This window comes from Ceratotherium simum, chromosome 1 (genome assembly GCF_057802395.1).
Source record: "Ceratotherium simum simum isolate JZ-2026a chromosome 1, ASM5780239v1, whole genome shotgun sequence".
Taxonomy (NCBI): domain Eukaryota; kingdom Metazoa; phylum Chordata; class Mammalia; order Perissodactyla; family Rhinocerotidae; genus Ceratotherium; species Ceratotherium simum.
Window position 1 is genome coordinate 3684932 of NC_141900.1, and position 22604 is coordinate 3707535.

Sequence of the window (22604 nt, forward strand, 5' to 3'; positions counted from 1 at the left end):
GGGAAATTACTTCACTGCCCCCTCCTGCAAATTGGAATTTTGTAACAGTGAAACTGAGGATGAAAGAGTTAAAATTTCCCTGGATTAGGGTGAAACTGTGCCTTGTACTCACAATGTTAACAAAATTTTGCGGGAAACAAAATAGCCAGTTTCTGAACTTGCCTCTCAGAACAGCAGGAGGACCACTGATAAGACAGGAACTTGCCAACAGCCCCCTGCCTGACTAAGCATCTTGCAGGAACTTTGAGAAGCTAAAATGACAGACTGTAAACTTTAGATGTAAAGACTGAAAATCCACTGCGTGCAACACTCAGAAGAGACAGTCACACCTGTGCGGAGGACTCTTAGAACTTCAGCCCCCAAGGCCACATGCTCCCCCTCCCCAAAAATCCCAAATAAAAACTCTTGCTTGTAGCTTTTCAGGGAGTTCGGGATTACAGTGTTAGCTGTCCGTTCTCCTTGCTCAGCGCTTTGCAATATAATTCCTACTTTCTTCCACTACACCTGGTGTCAGAGATCAGCTTGCTGTGTGACAGGTGAGCGAACCCACTTCAGGTTCACTATCAATAGCAAAAAGGAAAAACTGGAGACAGTGAGCAGTGAGCACTGTTTGCTTAGATTAACACTAGGCCTGAAAGGGTGACTGGAGTCACTTCCTTCTCCCCATGCATTTCTCTAATCTCATGTAGTCTCAAAGCCAACCTCACAGGGGCAGGGCCTCTCAGTCCCCAGCATAAGTGGAGGTGGCGGGGGTTGCTGTTGAAAGTGACAGTCACAGGCTGCAGAGCCCCTAGCCCACACCCTCCTCAGCCTCTGTGATGCCACACTGGGACTTCTTGCCTTCTCCCTGGGCTGTGGCTTCTGAGCTCACTATGGCTTCAGCAGTCGCTGTGGAGTCAGTGTGGGGAGGGAGCCTGCGGGCACGGGAGGTCCAGCCACGCCACTCTGGAAGGATGGCATGCCCCTCATGAAGGAGTGCCATCCCCTGCCTCTGGACCTGCCTCCCCGGCTCCTCGTGAGCCTGTTTGCTGCCTTCAGTGAAGCGCTGCTGGACCTTGTCAGCGGCCTCTCCGCATTCCGGTGAGTCTCCCACACAAGCCGGCAGTTTTCTTACAAGAGAGACAGAAAGGAAAACAGATAGTGAGGGTCCGGACAGGGGCAGTGCAGAAGAAGGGCCAGGGAAGGGAGGATATTCTAGGCAGAGGGAACCAAATGTGCAAGGCTCAGAGGCATACAGTGCTTGGTGCCTTTGGGAGCTGTTGGTGGCTGGTAATATTGGGTGACATTTGATGGAGCCTCTCTGGATCTGCACTAGCCTGGGTATTTACAGCAGGCTTTAAGGTCTGTGAGTCCTGACCAGGTGGACTGAGTCCTGTGGGGAGCTGTGGGACCCCCCAGGTCAGGGCTGAGTCCTGTTCTGGTCTCAGCTGCAGATGGGTGGCCTAGAACGGGGAGTGGGCCTTTCCCATTGTCACAGGCCCCCTCTTCATCCTCACCTTCTGCAGTCTCGTTTCCCTCAACTTCTCAGACCCTGGCATCGTGCACCAAGGTGAGTTCTTGGCCCCCTGGGAGAAGGAGGTGCACCCTAAAGACTCCTGCCTGTAGGGATGATTCCCAAAGTGCCCCTCCGCTCTCCCCTCTTCAGGCCTCAAGACCCCTTCACCCCATATCCTCATTTGCTTGGGCCCTGCTTCTGGTGCCTCATTTCCCAAGCCACTGAATCTGGAAAACCAGACTTCTGGAGGTTTTCCAATTGCCTTGGATGGGAGGGCCGGGGCAATCCAGGCAGAGAAGCCAGCTCTTGGCAAACACTCAGTTCTCTCTTCTTCCCTCCCACTGCACACACTCCTTACAACATCAATCACAATTCCAAAGGCCTGCGTCCTCACAGAACTCCTCTGGCTGGAAGTCTACCTTCTCTTGGATTGCCAGCCTCTCCGGGTTTGGTCAGCTTGCTGAGTGGGGACTAGGATTCCCCTGCCCACCTCCTCCCACCCTTCATGGAGCCCAGTGATGCTCCAGGGCTGCCCCTCACCCTCACCAGCAGCAGAGTGATGGAAGGGCTCCTCCTGCTGCCCAATCCTTTTCCCATGCCAGGCTCCAAGGAACAGGGCCCCAGGATGGTACACGTGGTATGGGTGAACCACAGGGCCTTCCGCCTGCAGTGGTGCCCAAAGCACTGTTTCCACCGCCCGCCCCGGACCCACCACTGCCCCGGGTGAAACATTTGTGTTGAGGTGAGCGCCCCTCTCATTTGCCCACCTCCCCCTACCCCTCCTCCCCGCCCATCCTGCACCTGACCAGGACCAGGAGGCCCACTTACATAGGGGCCAGCGGCAAGCCTGAAACCACTTCCTGGACTGCTAAAGGCCAAGGGTGGCAGTAACTCTTGGTCACTCATGAGGGTCACTGCCTCTGTGCCTGCACCTGTCCTGGGAGGCTGGCCCTTGCCTACCCAGGTGCTGACACACACAGGAGCGTCCACATCCATGCTGGGCCTGTTCAGGCCAGGAGGAGAAAAGGCACCCCCTCCTACTCCAGGGCTCCCTGACGCTAGATGCCCAAGGGCCCTATGGCTGGCTGCAGGCCTGGCCGGAGGAGCCTTGCCTGTCCTCTTCTGGGTGTGTTGGTCAGAGGATCTCCTTGGTTCTGAGAGCTTGTCTCTCCTCTGTGCACAGCCTGCAAAGGTTTACAAATGTGCTGTTTTATCTGCTTCTTACAACCCTGGGAGGCTGGTTGGCCAAGGGTGTTATTATTACCCTCATTCAGTGGATGGGAAAACAGAGGCCGAGAGAGATTCTATGTCTTGCCCAAGGTTCCGTGGGACACCAGGATGTGTCCCACGGAAGGCCGGGCAAGCCTTGTCTCTAGAGGCCTCTTGACAGCCGACCTTGAGCCACAGATCCCTAAAGCCCTCTAACCATAGAAATGCCAGTGATAGGGGCTTTATGGCTTAGTTTCTCCCAGGGAAGGGATCCAGTGCCAAGGACCAAGGGCAGGTGGCCCAGGGGGCGGGGGTAAGGCCTGAAATTTAGGAGCGGTGGAGGCTGGGCCAGAGGTCGGATCCTGGAGGGCTGCCCCCTCTCCCTCTAGCCCAGGACTTTGGCCACCACTGCAAGTGGGTCAACAACTGCGTCGGTCACGGCAACTACCGCTTCTTCATGCTGCTCCTCCTGTCCCTATGCCTGTACCCGGCCGCCATGCTGGTCACCTGCCTGACCCTCCTGGTGCGCACGACTCACCTGCCCTTCACGGACAAGGTCGTCCCGTATGCCCTGGGCTGCTGGGCCCTCTTGGGGAGCAGTGCGGAGGGCGGGGAACCCGAGGGGCGGGGTCCCGGGGACGGAGCGAGAGGGGGGCGGGGTTAGAAAGAAACCGCTTGGGAGGACCAGTCTGGACCAGGGGAGGGTGGCAGGGTCGGGGAGATGGGCGGGGCTAGGAGGCAGTGCGGAGAGTTGAGAATCTAGCAGGGTCATGGATGCGGGTGCTAAAGGTGGCACGGGGGTCTGGACGGCAGGGCGGGGTGAGGTTTACCTGGGGCTGGAGCTCGGGGAGAGGATGGACCCGCTGGTCGTGGGCGGTGCCGTTTGGGGCGAAGTCGGGGTGAGGGGCGGGGCCAGGGAGGAGGGTTGGGGGACGCATCGTGCGCAGGATCGTGCGCAGGATCGTGGTTGGGGGCGCATCGTGGGCAGCATCGTGGTGGCCGTACCTGCTGCTGGCTTCTTGGTGCCTCTCTTCGTGCTGCTCCTGATCAAGGCCAGGTCGGTGAGCGCGCTCGAGCGCTCCCATGAGAGCAAGGTACGCGGGGCCCCGGGGGCGCCACGACACCGGGCTGTGGGCCTTCCGGACCTCCGCACTTTCCGCTCTTTCTCCAGCGCCCTGGTCCTCGTGGCCTGACCTCCCTCGAGGGTGCCTTGTTAGCCTTCCAGACCCAGATTCAGCTCAGATCTCACCTCCTCTCGGGGTTCGGTGGTCCCTCTCCCTCCTGGGTGCCCTGCGTCGAAGGCCTACTGTGTGCTAAGCCGCGCGTGCATTATTTTGAGCGCTGGGCTTAGAGGTGAGTAAGGCTCCATCCTGCGCTCCTGTTGATAAGGAACCTGAGGTCAGAATAACTCCCGTCCGACGCCCGTGAACACTGAGAGAGGGGCCTGCCCTGCGCTGTGCAGCACAGACTCAGAGGGAATGGAGAGTTCAGAGGACCGCAGCGTAGAGGCTTGTGGGTGGGCAGAAGGCAGAGGGGAGGGCATTGCTGGTGAGGGGCACAGCTTGCAAAAAGGCAAGGAAGCCCGAAAGTCTGTGGAATGTTAATAGGATGGTGAGGAGACAGTTCTAATTGGAGCAGAAAGTGGATGGGAAATCAAGTGGACTGCTTGGGACTGGCCAGATTTAAAGGTCCAGAAAGTCAGGTGGAAACCTGGGAGCCATGGAAGGATTTTTTTTTTTTTACATGCAGTAAAATTCACCCTTTTTTAGTTCCCAGTTATATGAGTTTGATAAACACATACAGTCCTGTAACCACCACCATAATCAAGATTTAGAACAGTTCTGTCACCCCCAGAATTCTCTCATGGCCTGTTGTAATCAGTTTCTCCCCCTGCCTGCTGCTCCTGGCAACTGCTGGTCTGTTTTCTAGCCCTGTAGTTTTTCCTTTTCCAGAGTCTCATGTAAATGGAATCACGCCCTTTTGAGTCTGGTGTCTTTCACTTAGCATAATGCATTTGAGAATCATCATGTTGTTGTACCTATGAGTATTTTCTTCCTTTTTATTGCTGTGTAATATTCCATTATATGGATGTACTACAGCTTGTTTACCCATTTGCCAATTGAAGGATATTTGGGTTGTTTCCAGTTTTTGGTGATCATAAATAAAGTGGCTATACACATTCGTGTACAGGCATATGAACATAAGTTTTCATTTCTTTTAGGGTAAATGCTTAGGGGTGGCATTGCTGGCTTATATGGTACCAAATGTTTAACTTTATAAGAAACTGCCCAATTATCTTCCAAAATGTCTGTACAATTTTTCCTTCCCACAAGCAATGTAAGAGAATTCCAGTTGCTCTGCATCCTCACTAACATTTGGCATTGTCAGGTTTTATTGTTTTTTGTTTTTCCATTTTAGCTGGTCTAATAAATGTAGGGGTATTTCATTTTGGTTTTAATTTGCATCTTCCTAATGACTAACAATGTTGAACATCTTTTCATGTTCTTATTTGCCATCTGTATATCTTTGATTAAATGTCTGTTCCAACCTTTTGCCCATTAAAAAAAGTGGGGTTGTTTTCTTATTATTGAATTTTAAGAGTTCTTTCTATATGTTTTGCAAATATTTTTTCCCAGTCTGTGGCTTATTATCTCATTTTCTTACTGTCTTTCAAAGATCATAAGTTGTAAATTTTGATGAAGTGCATTATCAGTTTTTTCTTCTGTGAATTGTGTTTTGGTGTTGTAATTAAGAAATCTTTGCCTCACCCAAGGTCACCAAAATTTTCTCATGTGTTTTCTTCTAGAAGTTTTATAGTTTTAGATTTTCTGTTTAGGCCTATGATTCATTTTGGGTTATATTTTGTATATGTTGCAAGGTATGGGTCAAGGTTTATTTTTTTTGCATATGGGTTGTTCCAGCACCATTTGTTGAAAAGACTATACTTTTTCCATTGAGTTGCCTTTGCACATTTGTCAAAAATCATTTGCCTGTATAGATGTGGGTGTATTTCTGAACTCTCTATTCTTTTGCCTTTACCACACTGTCTTCACTAGGACCTTTCTATTAAGTCGTGAAATCATACCATGTGAGAGCTCCAGCTTTGTTCTGTTTTTTCAAAGTCCTTTTGGCTATCCTAGTGCCTTTGATTTTCCATATAAATTTTAGAATCAGCTTGTCAGTTGCTACAAAAAAGTTTGGTGAGATTTTCATTTGGATTGCATTGAACCTATAGACCCATCTGGGAAATTGACATTTTAACAATATTGAATTTTGAATCCATGAACATGGGATCTCTCTCCATTTATTTAGGTCTTCTTTGATGTCTTTCATTAGTGTTTTGTAGTTTTCAGCATATAGATCTTGCATACATTGTGTTAGGTTTTTTCCTAAGTATTTCATGGTTTTTGGTGCTATTATAAATGTTTTTTTAAAATTTTATTTACATTTGCTTATTATTATAAGAAAATACAATGAACTTTTGTATAGTGGTCTTGGATCTTGCAATTTTTCTAGACTCACTTCTTAGTTCTAGTAGCTTTTTTGTTGATTCTACATAGAAAATCATGTCATCTGTGACTAAGGACAGTTTCATTTCTTCCTTTCCCACACGTATGGTTTTATTCCCTTTTCTTTTCTTATTGCACGTGCTTGGATCTCTGCTACCAGGGTTGAGTTGGAGCAGTAAAAGTGAACATCCTTGCCGTGGGATTCCTTCACCAGGTCAATGACGTGACTAAAAGCTGTTGGAGGAAGACCGTAGTGGGCCACATTGATGAGGGACTGGCTGGAGACACTGAGGCAGCTGAAAGGACAGAGAAGCTCTCTGTGCCCACCTCCTCCCATCCTTCCAGTCACCATTCAGTCACTCTGCTCCACCTATATTTGGTTCCCAGATCACCTGTGACACTTCTGCTCAGCCCTTACTCATCACCCCCTGAGGTCTACATGGCTTCTCTCTCCAGCCTCAGTCCATCATTTCAGCCCCTCTTTGGCAGCATTGTCCCTTCCCACATCCTTTGATTCTTTAGCCCCAGGTCAGGCCATAGGCCTGCCCTCCCTCCACTGCTCAGAGACCAATCCAAGATCTCCAGCCTTAAGAAGCCTAACTGGGGTCTGCACTCTGTGATTCACCAGGCAGGGCTCTTTCCCGTTCCCTGCAGAGCCCATTTCAGGCATCCTTCACACACCTCCACTTCGTTCCCTTCCCGCCTGCATCCCCTGACCGCAGCTTCTGCTGGGCCACTGGCTTAGAGGTTGGTAGCAGGGCTCTGGAGCCAGGCCACATCAATTTAAATCACAGTTCCACAACATGCCAGCAGGGAGCTCTTCGGTATGTTACTTAGCCACCTAGTGCCTCAGTTTCCCCATCTGTAAAAGGAGGCAGCATGGGTTAATACGTGTAAGACACACAGAACAGTGGCTGATACAAGTAAGTGTCCTAGACTTTGTTGTTATTATTATTACCATTCCTTCCCATCATCATTTATACATGTTCATGTCTCTCATCTTAAAAGCAAAGCAAACATCCATTAACATCACAGGCCTGCACTCCACCTGTCGTACTCACCCCTCGGCACAGCCATAGTTCCTGAAAGAGTTGGCTGTGCTCACCAGCATCATTCTTCACCTTCCCCAGCCTGCTTCAGCCTCTGTCCTCACTGTCACACTGGTGCTGTGCTTTCCATGCACCGAAGCCAGCGGGCAGTCCTCAGACTGGTCTTTCTGGGCTGCACACAGCCCCATTTGAAACTGAATGCACCTGCAGTGGCCCTTCCCCAGCCTCTCCAGGCCCGGCTCCCTCTGCTCTCCTGGCTGCTCCTCCTCTGCCTGCACCATGTAGTCTTAGCCTGGGCTGCCTGCTCTTCTCGCTGATCCCCTCTCCCTACTGCCCTGCACCACCCTGAAAGGTACGGCTGGCTTTGTTGTTTGTGGTGTGTCCTCAGTCCCCCGCACAATGCCCAGAACATTGTTGAGGCCCCAAATATTTATGAGCAGATGAGTGAACCTACAGACAAAGGAATGTATAATGCTTTGGGAGAGAAGGAAAGAGAGAGAGAGAGAGAAGCCTGATGCCCTAAACCCTGGGGAGGAAGTGAGAGAGCAGAGGCCACAGGGAGCTGGGCAGGAGACAGGGCAACAAGATGCCCACTTTGCTCTGGGCCTGTGGAGGGTGGGGGCATTTGAGACTCCCCATTGGTGCAGGAGACCCGGGTCTGGAGCCAGTGAGAGAGGACAGTGTGGGAAGCTCAGAGATGCTGGATCCCATTACTGGCTGAGAGGGTCCCTGTGGTAGGGAAGGTGCTCTACTTTATTAGTCAGTTCTTACGAATCATCATTAAACAGCGATCATTCCTTTAAGCATTGAACAATCAGCATTTTCCTATACCTCATGTACATCTCATATATCGAAATTTATTTCTCTAAATTTGAAATTTTAATTGTAAATTTAACCAAATTCTTTTAACCATGTAATTAAAATTGCGAATAGAAGACTAGTTGCCCTTAAATGCTTTAAACACCTTAAAGAAGGCAGAACTCAAAATATCACAATGGTTAGTGTTGCTTTCTGGCAACAAGGGGACATTCTGGAGCCACCTTGACTTGTCCTCCCCCAGGGGTCAGCTGCCCTGCATGGAGTCCTGATTCCTTTTGGTGGAGAATACTGTTGAAGATCAAAATCTTTGTGACAGCGGCGTGGGACACAGAGGAGCTGGTGGTGGGCGGAGGTGCTCCTGGGCCACTTCCAGTTGTGACCACCATTTTGTAGTTAGGGCTCTTGAAGTCAGGGTGAGGCTCCGCCTGTGCTGGAGAGGAGGAGGGGGCAAGGCTGGTGGATGGAGGGCGGGGAGGAGGAGATCCGGTCAAGAGTGTCCAGGGGAGGACTTGACCTTTGGGCTTGACATTTACTGCACTGGGTGCTCAGGACCTTTAGCCCAGGTGTCCGGGGCCATGTGAGTTTGGTTAGGGAATATGATTGGGCCCCAAACCACTGCCCTTCCAGATAGTGAAATTCAGTGAAGGGACAAGTTTAGAAAAAAATGAGAGGTGGGAAAGGAGAGAAGTGGGGGGAGCAGGAGGTGGAACTGTCTTTGGAGCAGCTTAGCAGAAAAGGCAGATCTGAAATTGTATTTGGAAGGAGGCAGCAGGAGGATGTGTGCGGCTGAAGGAGACAGACAGGGGGAGGATGCTGCAAAAGGGGGTACCAGGTGATGGTGGGGATTCCTGAGACGGCAGGAGAGGGGGATGCGGGGTCAGGGGTCGCCTGGGGTGAGCTACTCAGAAGCCGGTTGGGGGAGACCCTGGCTGATCCTCCCGGCTTCTCTGCCCTTGGGGTCTTGCTGCAGCCATGGGCTGAGCTGACCAGCTCAGGGAGGGCAGTGAGGGTGGCCTGCCCTGTCCTGCTGGATCTGAGCTCCTCTTCCCGCCCTCGCCCCCTCCAGGACTAGTACCTACAGGAATACAACCCTTTCGACGTTGGCTGTGCCAAAAACTGGTATTCAACACTTTGTGCACCACTGGCAACCAAGTGAGTTGGCAAACCAGAGGCCCAAGTGGTGGCCCTGGGGCTAGCAGGGTGGGGTGAAGTTGAGTCATCTCCCCTGGCCCCTTAGCAGAGCTCCTAGGTCCTTCCACTCACTCTTCCTATTGCTTTGGGGTTTTCCCCAGAGCCCTGTGGGAGCCTCTGGAGCCTCCCCTACCTTGCCTCTGTGGGTTCTTGCCCCAGGAAACGGGGTAGAGGGTACTGCAGCTTGGATGAGACTGGCCCCAGCTCCCTGCAGGGACGAGCCCTGGGGTTTGTGCTCCCCAAGCTGAGGGGGACCAGGCCAGGAGGGCCACAACCCCTTACATGTGGCTTGTTGCTCCCCAGGTACATGGACAAAGTGTTGGGCTGCAGAGTGTGGTAGGGCCTGACTGGGTGCCCACACAGAACCTCCATTTCCCGATGTGCCCCTCCATGCCCAGTCCCCCAGCCTTCCCTGGGCCGAGGTCTGGCTCTCCCCCTTTGCACTCGGAGATGCCAGGAGCCCCAGCACCTGATCCTCACCTCTTGAGCCCTGCGTGGAGGCTCTCTGCACCCTGCCCTTGCCCACTCCCCTGGCAGGAGTAGTGAGATCCCCCCAAAGCCCGTTAAATACTTTTTGACTGCCTCCTACAGCTTCCCTGCTGCACTGTGTCCTGGGTTCAAGGGAGTGTGGGGATGATGGGGACTCTAGGGGCTGAAACAAAGACCCTGGGAGGGGGCAGCCAGGGTCCAATACTGGCTGGCTTTACGACCTCTGGCAAGACACTCAACATTTCTGTCATCCTTCAAATGGGGCAACCATAACAACCACAGTGAGGACTGGAGATGATGGAAGAGAAAACCCAGCAGTGCCTGGATGTCAGCCCGGGAAAGTCCTGGCCTCCACCCTGTGGCCCCCCTGTCTGGCTGCAGGGGGCGTGCACTGCCTGAGAATTCTCCCCACCTGGCCATGTCCAGCCAGGCAGCACCAGAGCCTCTCGTGTGAGTTGGCGCTGGCCATCTGGCTAGGAGTGGGCCCTCCCATGGCCTCATCCTGGGGAAGTGGAGGAGTAGGGGTGTTCCCCATCAGAGTCCACCTTGCATCTTTCCTCCAAGTGGGTCTCACCCTGGTCACTCCCTCCTGTTGGGGAGTCACATGCTGGTTCTGGTCCTGTCCCTGGGGTGGGCCCCAGGCCCTGTGAGTCAGCAGGTGGGGGAGGGAGGAGGAGGGAACCACGTCAAACTGTGGCTCCTCTAGTGGCCACCATGTGACCTTGGTAATGGGAAATAATAGCATCTTCCTGGAAGGTCATCAGAAGATGAAATGAGGTGGTTTATGCAGACACCAGGTATACAGTAGGCACACAATGAGTGCAGCCAGTATGATTATGATTATTTTCTCCATCATACAGCTAACAGACCCCCCAGTGTTCCTCCAAAGACCACCTTCTCAGGATTACTGGGCCCCCAGACCACTTCTACCCTCTAGGTCCTTCTGGCTGGGCTAAGAAATAAATTGACAGGAGTCAGAATAACAGGAGAAAATCAAACAAAGCTTTATAACATGTATACATGGTAGAAACCCAGGAAAGCTGAGTAAATCACAAGAATGGCTGAGGTCACCACCTTAAATACCATCTTCAGCTAAAGACAAAGGAGGATGTTGGGGGTGGGGGGAGTCAGTTATGGGAGATCACCAGAAAAAGCACAGTAAACAAGAGTCAGGTTACTATGCAGAGTTAAGTCCTTGCCTTCCACACTGATAAGAGTTTCTAGAGAGAAAGTGATCCCCCTCTTCCTGGTGCAGTGAGGGAGACACCTTTACAAGTGGAGATTTCCCTTACAAATGTAAATGTCTCTTACAGAGGGTAACTTCACCTTGCTTTTCAGAGCTTCTCCCATGTCTGCAGTTTTTTAAAAATAATTAGCCGAAAATAATCTTCATGCCAAAGAGACACATCTGGAGATGGCAAATTCTGCTCCCCTACAGTCCTGCCTTTGAAACTTGAAGATGTTTCACAGTCCATAAGCTGAGTTGGTAGATTTTTCCATCTCATTGAACACATTTCTTAGTCCTGATAATAGATCAGTCCAGTTAAATTCATTTTAGGTGGTGGTTACGTAGGTGGGCCCCCAAAGTTAGGCCCATATTGTATAAGCAAGCAATCATGTATTTAATAAGAAGCATTTATATGGAAACAAAAAGAAAAACAAGGTTAATGGTTGGAACAAATTATAAACCAGTTTCTGAGCCCGGGGACAGTCAGTCAAGAAGATTTCTAGATGTCAGGATCGAACATCTTCTGCAGCTTGAAATGTCTCTGCTGGTGTCATCAGGTGTTCAGGTATCCTTCTGAGTGGCTTACATGGCAATAGGCATGCTAGTGTGGTGATCTCTTAAGTTTATATCAAGTCATCCAGCTTCAGTTTGCAGGGCTTCAGGAAAAAGGGTGGTTTCAGTTCTCAGTGATTTCAAACGAAAATGATGGAAAAATTTGAAAATGTTAGTTTGGAGATTTGCAGCCCGATATTTCAGAAGACTAGAAGAATTCAGGATCCAGTCCAGTTTACAGGTAGAAAACAAAAACCACAAAGACAATTAACAGAACTAGAATCTAATATCCATGAATGTATACTATTTTTATATTGAAACATAATTTTTCTGTCTAAAGTCACCCTCATTTTTACCAAAGATAGCTAAATTAAGACTCATTGGTTGCAAAATAAGCCCAGTTTCAATAAAGTTGGCCCAATTATTTACATAAGTACAATAAGAATAGCAATAGATCATAGAGGCTCATTTTATCTGAATTCTATCAACTCTTATACCTCTAATCATAGTTTTCATTAGGACTTTATCAATATGTCTTGGTCTTATAATTTTGGGTAGGGGAAGCATTCCCTGTCAGACATTTTGAAACATACTCTGGCAAAGTGGATATAACCTCTTTATATAAAATGAGCTCAAACATTCCAACCTTTATAATCTTATCAACATTTATACTTTTACATTTTCTCAATTTAATTGTAACTTGAGTCAGGGTCTTAAGGTTAGTCATTATTTTTCTGTATTTCCTTTTTAATTTGGCCTTTTCATAGGTACTAATAAAACAATTATGATGAGAGCTCTCAAAATTTTTTTTCCCAATTTAGAAGTTTTTCCAACTTAAATGATCCATCATCTGGCCACATTGACGAGTAAGATCTTAATAGTGACTTATACCAATAAGCTTAACAATGGATGCAAGAGGCATCCCCAAAAGATATCCAAAAAGTTCACTTCCAAAAATAGCCTAAGAGTGACGTCAGCATCATGGCGGAGTGAGCTTTCCCGTGAACTCTTCCCCCGACAAGATACAACAAAAGGAACAGTCACAGACCAACAACGGAATCCCAGACAGTGAAAACCTAGAGCGGAGGGATCCACACTGCCGCACATCTGAGAGCGGAACGTGCTGGGCCCCCGGAGGAAGTGGGGAGAGGTAAGGAGAACTCCACTCCCTCCCCATCAGATCAGCGATCCCGGGCCACGCGGCTCCCAGAGAGGGGGGAGGGGCGGCCCTCGGCGGGGAAACCGTGGCTCTTCGGACTCTCTCAGCCAGTGAGAAACTCCGGCACAGAGGACTCAGAGGACCACAGGGCTACCATCAACATCTGAGCACCCCAGAGAGCAGATAAAGAGGGGCAAATGAGAAGCCTCCCACATCAGGGACCCAGAGGGCAAAAGAGAGAGCTCCCCCCTCCCCGCAAACCGGACTCTGCAGCTCAACCGACCAGACCAGACCAAGCGATCCGCGGCAGACTTGATCAAACGACTGGACCTGTGGATCGCAGGGGGGGAGAAAAAAACAAAAAAAAAACAAAACTGCGGATCTCAGCAGAAAAACCGGGGCAGAGCACAGGGGGCTTAGACTACACAGCCCTTTACCACCAGACAGTGGCGGCAGGTGGAAATTGCAACCAGAGATTTCCAGGATGAGGAAAAACAAAACCAACACAGGAACCACAATGCAAAAATATATGAAATCACCAGACCAGAAACAAAATGACAAGCACCCAGAAATCAACCCCGAAGACACAGAAATCCATAAACTAAATGACAGAGATTTCAAAATAGCTATCATAAAAACACTCAACGAAATACGAGACAACACAGACAAACAATTCAATGAGATTAGGAGTTTCTTCACAAAAGAGATTGAAATCATAAAGAAAAACCAATCAGTGCTGATGGAGATGAAGAACACAATGGAGGAGATAAAGGAAAATTTGGAATCTCTAAAGAACAGAGCTGACAATATGGAGGAAAGAATTAGCACCTTAGAGGATAGGAATACAGATATACTCCAGATGGAAGAGGAGAGAGAACTAAGACTAAAAATAAATGAAGAAAGACTCCGAGAAATATCTGACTCTATTAGAAAATGTAACATAAGAATTATAGGTATTCCTGAGGGAGAGGAGAGGGAAAGAGGAACAGAGAGCCTATTCAAGGAAATAATAGCTGAGAATTTCCCAAATCTGGGGAAGGAGCAGGAAATACCAGTAAGCGAAGCCAACAGGACACCTATATATATTAACAGACAAAGGCCTTCACCACGACACCTAGTGGTAAGGCTAGCCAGGGTCAACGACAAAGAAACCATATTAAGGGTTTAAGTATTAAGCTAGACAAAAACAAAAAATAACATACAAAGGAACTCCCATCAGGCTCTCAGCGGATTTCTCAACAGAAACTTTACAGGCTAGAAGAGACTGGAATGATATATTCAAAATACTGAAAGACAAAAACTTTCAGCCAAGAATACTCTATCCAGCAAAAATATCCTTCAAATATGATGGAGAAATAGTAACTCTCCCAGATAAACAAAAGCTAAGGGAGTTCATGGCCACGAGACCCCCCACTACAAGAAATACTCAAGAAGGCCCTCAGGCCTGAAAAAAAGAAGAGAAAGGGAACACAAAGCTTGGAGCAAGGAGAAAAGTAGGTAGACAAACTCAGAAAAATAGTAGCTCTTTACCGGAATAGGTTAGCAACCACTTAAATACTAAATTCAAAGATCAAAGGAAGAAATTCACCAAAAATAAATTTAACCTCATCACCATAAACACACAGCCACAACACAAGATAGAATAAGGTATAACAAGAACAACTGAGAAGGGGAAGAGGAAAGTGACTGAATTGACTTAGTATAAGGAAATAGGAGGCCATCAGATAATGGACTATCTCATACACAAGATTTTTTGCCCAAACCTCAAGGTAACCACTAAACAAATAATCAAAACAAAACCACATATGATAAACAAAGAGAAAACTAGAAGAGTCATAAGACAGAACAACCAAACTGAATTGGCAGTCCAAAACAAATGGGACAAGAAACAAAGGAAATGCAAAAGAACCAGAAAATAAGTGACAAAACAGCAACATTAAGCCCTCATATATCAATAATTACCCTAAATGTAAATGGCTTGAACTCTCCAATCAAAAGATACAGAGTGGCAGGATGGATTAAAAAGCAAGACCCAACAATATGCTGCCTTCAGGAAACACATCTTAGCACTAAAGACAAGCACAGGCTCAGAGTGAAAGGATGGAAGACAATACTCCAAGCTAATGGCAAACAAAAGAAAGCAGGTGTTGCCATACTCATATCAGACAAAGTAGACTTCAAGATAAAACAGGTTAAGAAAGACAAAGAAGGGAAATATATAATGATAAAAGGAACACTCCATCAAGAAGACATATCACTTATAAATATATATGCACCCAACATAGGAGCACCAATGTACATAAAGCAACTATTAACAAACCTAAAAGGAGAAATCAACAACAACACAATAATAGTAGGGGATCTTAACACCCCACTTACAGCAATGGATAGATCATCCAGACAAAAAATCAATAAAGAAATAGTAGACTTAAATGAAAAACTGGACGAGATGGACCTAGTAGACATATACAGAGCACTCCATCCAAAAACAGCTGACTACACATTCTTCTCAAGCGCGCATGGAACATTCTCTAGGATACACCATATGTTGGGAAACAAAGCAAGCCTCAATAAATTTAAGAAGATTGAAATCATAACAAGCATCTTTTCAGACCATAAGGCTATGAAACTGGAAATGAACCAGGAAAAAAAAACTGGGAAAGTGACAAAAATGTGGAGATTAAACAACATGCTACTGAACAACCAATGGATCATTGATGAAATTAAAGGAGAAATCAAAAACTATCTAGAAACAAACGAAAATGATAACATGCCATATCAAACCATATGGGATGCAGCAAAAGCAGTCCTGAGAGGGAAACTCATAGCGATACAAGCCCACCTTAACAAACAAGAAAAAGCCCTAGTAGGCAACCTTAAACTACACCTAACAGAACTAGAAAAAGAAGAACAAACAAAGCCCAAAGCCAGCAGAAGGAGAGAAATAATAAAAATCAGAGCAGAAATAAATGAAATTGAGACCAAAAAAACAGTAGAAAGGATTAATGAAACAAAGAGTTGGTTCTTCGAGAAGATAAACAAAATCGACAAACCCTTAGCCAGGCTTACTAAGAAAAGAAGAGAAAAGGCTCAAGTAAATAAAATTAGAAATGAAAGAGGAGAAATTACAATGGATACCATGGAAATACAGAGGATTATAAGAGAATACTATGAGAAATTATATGCCAACAAATTGGACGATCTAGAAGAAATGGATAAATTCTTAGACTTACACAACCTCCCAAAATTGAACCAAGAAGAAATGGAGAATCTGAATAGACCAATAACAAGTAAAGAGATTGAAATAGTAATCAAAAACCTCCCAAAAAATAAAAGTCCAGGACCAGATGGCTTCTCTAGTGAATTTTACCAAACATTCAAAGAAGATTTAATACCCATCCTCCTCAAACTATTCCAAAAAATAGAGGAAGATGGAACACTTCCTAAATCATTCTACGAGGCCAACATCACCCTGATACCAAAACCAGACAAAGACAATACAAAGAAAGAAAATTACAGGCCAATATCGCTGATGAACACTGATGCAAAAATCCTCAACAAAATATTGGCAAACCGAATACAACAATACATTAAAAAGATCATACACCATGATCAAGTGGGATTTATACCAGGGACGCAGGGATGGTTCAACATCCGCAAATCAATCAACGTGATACATCACATCAACAAAACAGAATAAAAACCACATGATCATCTCAATAGACACAGAGAAGGCATTTGACAAGATACAACATCCATTTATGATAAAAATTCTCAATAAAATGGGAATAGAAGGAAAGTACCTCAACATAATAAAGGCCATATATGACAAACCCACAGCCAACATCATACTCAACGGGGAAAGACTGAAAGCCGTTCCTCCGAGAACAAGAACGAGGCAGGGCTGCCCACTCTCACCACTCCTGTTCAACATAGTACTGGAGGTTTTGGCCAGAGCAATTAGGCAAGAAAAAGGAATAAAAGGAATCCAAATAGGTAACGAAGAAGTGAAACTCTCACTATTTGCAGATGACATGATTGTATATATAGAAAACCCTAAAGAATCTGTTGGAAAACTATTAGAAACAATCAACAACTACAGCAAAGTTGCAGGGTACAAAATCAATCTACAAAAATCAGTTGCATTTCTATATGCTAATAATGAACTAACAGAAAGAGAGCTCAAAAAGATAATACCATTTACAATTGCATCAGAAAGAATAAAATACCTAGGAATAAATCTTACCAAGGAGGTGAATGATCTATACAATGAGAACTACAAGACATTATTGAAAGAAATCCATGATGACAAAAAGAAATGGAAAGATATCCCATGCACGTGGATTGGAAGAATAAACATAGTTAAAATGTCTATATTACCTAAAGCAATCTACAGATTCAATGCAATCCCAATCAGAATCCCAATGACATTCTTCACAGAAATAGAAAAAAGAATACTAAAATTTATATGGGGCAACAAAAGACCCCGAATAGCTAAAGAAATCCTAAGAAAAAAGAACAAAGCAGGAGGCATCACAATCCCTGACTTCAAAACAATAGTAATCAAAACAGCATGGTACTGGTACAAAAACAGACACACAGATCAATGGAACAGAATTGAAAGCCCAGAAAAAAAACCACACATATACGGACAGCTAATTTTCGACAAAGGTGCTAAGAACATGCAATGGAGAAAGGAAAGTCTCTTCAATAAATGGTGTTGGGAAAACTGGACAGCCACATGCAAAAGAATGAAAGTGGACCATGTGCTATCGCCATTCACAAAAATTAACTCAAAATGGATCAAAGACCTGAAGGTGAGACCTGAAACTATAAAACTCATAGAAGAAAATATAGGCAACACACTATTTGACATTGGTTTTAAAGGAATCTTTTCGGATGACATGTCTACCCAGACTAGGGAAACTAAAGAAAAAATAAACAAGTGGGACTTTATCAGAGTAAAGAGCTTTTATAAGACAAATGAAACTAGAATCAAGATGAACAGACAACCAACCAGCTGGGAGAGAATATTTGCAAAGCATACATCTGACAAGGGATTGATCTCCATAATATATAAAGAACTCACACAACTGAACAACAAAAAAACAAACAACCCGATCAAAAAATGGGCAGAGGAAATGAACAGACACTTCTCCAAGGAAGATATACAGATGGCCAATAGGCACACAAAAAGATGCTCAACATCACTAATCATCAGGGAAATGCAAATCAAAACAACACTAAGATACCACCTCACGCCCGTTAGAATGGCTATAATCACCAAGACAAAAAACAACAAATGTTGGAGAGGATGTGGAGAAACAGGAACCCTCATACACAGCTGGTGGGAATGCAAACTGGTGCAGCCTCTATGGAAAACGGTATGGAAATTCCTCAAAGAATTAAAAATAGAGATGCCCTATGATCCAGCCATCCCACTACTGGGAATCTATCCAACGCACCTGAAATCAACAATCCAAAGAGGCTTATGCACCCCTATGTTCATTGCAGCATTATTCACCATAGCCAAGAAGTGGAAGCAACCTAAGTGTCCCTCGACTGACGATTGGATTAAGAAAATGTGGTATATATATACAATGGAATACTACTCAGCCATAAAAAAAGACAAAATTGTCCCATTTGCAACAACATGGATGGGCCTGGAGCGTATTATGTTAAGTGAAATAAGCCAGAAAGAGAAAGACAAACACTGTATGATCTCACTCATATGTGGAATATAAACCAACAAATGGACAGAGAAAACTGGACTGTGGTTACCAGGGGCAGTGAGGGTGGGGAGGGGTGGGGGAGGGGGTGGGGGGTGGGCAGAAGGGGTGAAGGGAGTCATATATATGGTGATGGACAAACAAAAATGTACAACCCAAAATTTCACAATGTTAGAAACCATTCAAACATCAATAAAGGTGAGGTCCAATCTCAAAAAAAAAAAAAAAAAAAAGTAGCCTAAGAAAGCAAAGGCCATTGTCGCACAACAAGCAACAAAGGTTGAGACGACTAAGGCCCCTAATGAAAGCAATTGGGACCCCTTATGATAAACTACCCTGAGAGCTGACATAGCCAGACAAATAGAGTGTGTCCCGAAACCCCAGTCTACTTGACCGGCTGCCAAGATGCATGCCGGTACACGCACCCTCAGGATGGCGGAGACCAGAAAGGTAACAAAGCCAAGCTCTCAAGACATAGAATAAGACACAAGAAAAAAACTTATCTTATATGCACATTAACAGCTTTAGCTAAGCCTTGGGTCTCTTGGAGCCAGAATAATACCTAGGAGGGAGGTGCCACAGGGTTGGGGACTATGTGTGCTTTACAGAGTGCCTTGTCATTACACTGACATTTTCTTGAAGTTGATGGGGAACCTGTGTCATCTACCCCATTCTGTGACCCAACTTATCCTGTCATGGAGACTTCTTGAGGTGGTGAGTCCCCTAATGGCTCTTAACTGTTCAACCCATGCCCACCAAATTTTCGGCCTTTTGGCTTCCAAGATGCCCTTAGCAACAGCTTTCACCATATATGCGTATTCCCAGACAACAGGCTTACAGAGATGCCTGTGTCTTATGACAAAAAAGACAGAGACAAGGAAAAATAGTGACTATCTCTGGGAGGAAAAGGATCAATAAACCAATGAGTACTCGTACCAAATCCTAGAGTCACTGAGTCCAAGAAGGTAGCTTCACCAACATTTTCTCCTGCTAATCTAAGTTTAGAAAAGGAAAAAAAAAAAAAAACCTCACCACTCTCATTTCCACTGGACCCTGCAGGCAGAGATCCGGGAAACTGAGGTGGTAAGAACTCTTACCTGCTTATAGCTCTTGTCAGGCGTCCAGAATCTCTCAGCTGCAGTAATCCAAGAGCAAGCAGCATCCAGCCAGTGAAGTTATCCTACCAAGTCACCAAACTGTAGGGGAGGAAGACAGTCCCTTTATCCACTCTACGTCCTTGTGGCTGGGCTACAAATTAAATTGACATTAGACGGAATAATAGGAGAAAATCAAACAAAGCTTTATAACATGTATACCTGGGAGAAACCCAGGAAAACTGAGCAACTCGCCAAAATGGCTGAAGTTGCCACCTTAAATACTATTTTTAGCTAAAGACAAAGGAGGGTGTTGGGGGTAGTGGTTTTGGACTTCAAGGGGGAGGAAGGCAATTCACATGGAAATGGAAATGCAAATGGGCCAACTATAGACAATGTGACCTGAGAGACACATTTTACATTACATTACAGTTATCTTATGGTATTAGCTCCTTCCTGAAATAGGCCCTTCTATTTTAAATTCTTTTAGGCAGTGGGGGGGGAGGGGAGAGGTCAAAGTTTCTTTCAAAATCTTTTGTTCTTAATAGTCAAGCCAAAGAGACACATTTTGGGGTGGCCAATTCTGATCCCCCACAGTTCTAATCTGATCCTTCCTGTGGCTTCATTAGGGTCCCAGTCTGGTTCCACTATTGGGACCGCTGCATTAGCTTCAAGTGTAGTATCAGTGTCTGCTAGATGGAGCCAATGAGCTTCCTCTCTGGCCTGGTCTATTATAATCTTTTTTCATCTCCTGTCAGGAGCATATTCATTACAATATGAATACCTGCCCATGAGCGGTGATAGGTGGAAAAGATGGAAGAGAACAATTCTGTTGTCTGCAGGGGATCCTCCCAGGAAGGTGGATTCTTATTTTTCTAACTAAATAAATCAGAGGTAGAGAAGGGGTTATGCATCCACGTGAATCCTGCGGATTGTCCTTGGGCATAATTCCTACCAGGATGTTGTAATGGATATTGCCCTGCGCCAGCCAGGGGTCCCTGGCCACATTGGGTCCCCTGTCTAGTGCAGCAAGGTGAAACTCAACCTGAGGCTCCAGGGCCCATTTCAGTTTTCCTCTCATAGGAGGGTGGAGCGTCTCTCTCATGTACCAAGGGTGTCTCCAGAGGTGGCAGCACGGGGTGGGCAGCTGCAAGGACTTGTACCCGTGCAACGCAGGGCTTAAGAGCTTGTAGCACTGTTACATCATCATCACATTCTCTAATATCCTGCATAACAGACCCCTTTTGTTCCTTCTCTGCTCTGTACCATGAGGAAATCCTTCCCTTCCTTTTTCTCATCTTGGTATAGCAACACAAAGGCTTGTACATAAGGAACTTCATTATCTTTTCCAGCTTTTTTACAAAATAATTCTAACTGTAGGATGGTATGAGAATTCAGTGAGCCATTTAGTGGCCAGAGCTTGCTGGACTCCAAAGAATATTGGGACCATGCAGTATTGCAGTAGAAAATCATACTTTTCTTAGACATAGGCTTATAACAATAATCAGACCATTTCTTTAGTATCAGCCCCAGTGGGCTCTGCTTGGGGACAGACAGCACATTCCCCTAATGGACAGACACACAAATACAGACACAGAAAAACCAGACACCAGTGAACCTGTTCCCAGATTCTGGGTGAAGTCCTATACCTCTTCCTACTCTGGCAGGACACCCTATTTATTAACCAGATGGTCCCCCCTCCCAAAAAGGCGTATCCCAGATGTAGGGGAAGGAACTTTTTGGTGGTGCACCCCTGAGGCCACTTACCCTACTCCAGATGTGGGCCCATTGACCCACCACAGGGAGCATTGGAGGCAGCTGGCAGTGAAGGGAAACCAACAGGGGTCGTCCACGAGGCAAAGAGAGCCACAGCAGGTGCGAGGGACGTCCCAGGAATTTCCCTTGAAGTTGGCTAGCCATGGACAGACTCACGGGTCCCTTCATGGTTGCCAGTTCTGTTACCCTGCAAAGGTCACGATCTGCTCACAACAAGAAAAAAGTCAATCGTCAAGAGGCAAGATGGTGGCAGATAAAGGGCATTTAGTAAGCAATAAGCTAGCAAATCGACAATGGTGGACTAGCATCCTAAAGAACCATCTTAAGGGGGGCACAGAGTCTTGAAGCAGTTATATAGGCCAGTGGGTTATAGGAGAGGGGCTTAGGAATGTTAACCCGCTGGTGTTACAGACTGAGAGTGCCACACCAGATCTTTCAGTTGTCATTGATGACGGCTATCAGCGTAGACTCTCTATCTGGGGTCATCACATTCCTAAGGAACTCAAAAGAGCAAAGTTATTGAGTTATCGCAGCTGTCAGGTACACACACAAGCAGGGGCCATAAAATCTAAAGAGCAGGTAGATCTCCTGGAGGGCGCATATCCAGCTGGGTTAGTTAGTCAGAGGTCAGTACAGTATGGTTTCTTTTCTACAATTTGGCTTCCCTTATGTCAACTTTGTGTTGGGCCACTGTCAGGAATCTCTGATTTACAGACAGCTGGTCAGAAGCACAGGTAACAGCCTGGGCTTTTGACTGGAGTCTGAAGTTGGGGGACACACCCTCCTGGTGCCTGAGAATTGTTTGTTGGTGTCTGGGCAGACTCCTCTCCCCATGTTGGAAATTGAGCCTCAGAACACCAATTTTAACACACTTTCTTTATACATGTGATACAGATTTTTCATGTGGAACTATCTAGAGCTCCCTGTCCTGAATCCTAATGATCATACAAAATTCAGGGAACTCCAGGAGGTTGGGAGCTCTAAGCCAGGAATCAACTTGATTAAAGGATATTAAAAATACACATTATTTCATCCCCTTGCCAGTCAAGAAGGTTCCTGCAGTCTGCCAGGATCCTCTTTATATACAGCTTCTTCATCAACTCCTCTTTGCCCTATGGACATGAAAATGCAGAGAAAGTTATAGAACAGAATTATGAGTAACGTTCATCAAAATTCTTGAGGCTTAAACCTACTGTGGAATAGTTATAAATATCCTGTCATTTACAAAATGAGTTCGTATTCATTATTTTGTTTGGCCCTCAAAATAATCCAATCAGTTATATTTTATTTGTTTTGTTTTACAGA

The 22604-nt window shown here is 46.2% G+C and overlaps 1 pseudogene; it reads left to right on the forward strand.

Moving 5' to 3' along the window:
- The first annotated feature begins 958 nt into the window (after positions 1-958).
- On the forward strand, positions 959-10215 carry LOC101402384 (palmitoyltransferase ZDHHC19-like; annotated as a pseudogene).
- The last annotated feature ends 12389 nt before the right edge of the window (positions 10216-22604 follow it).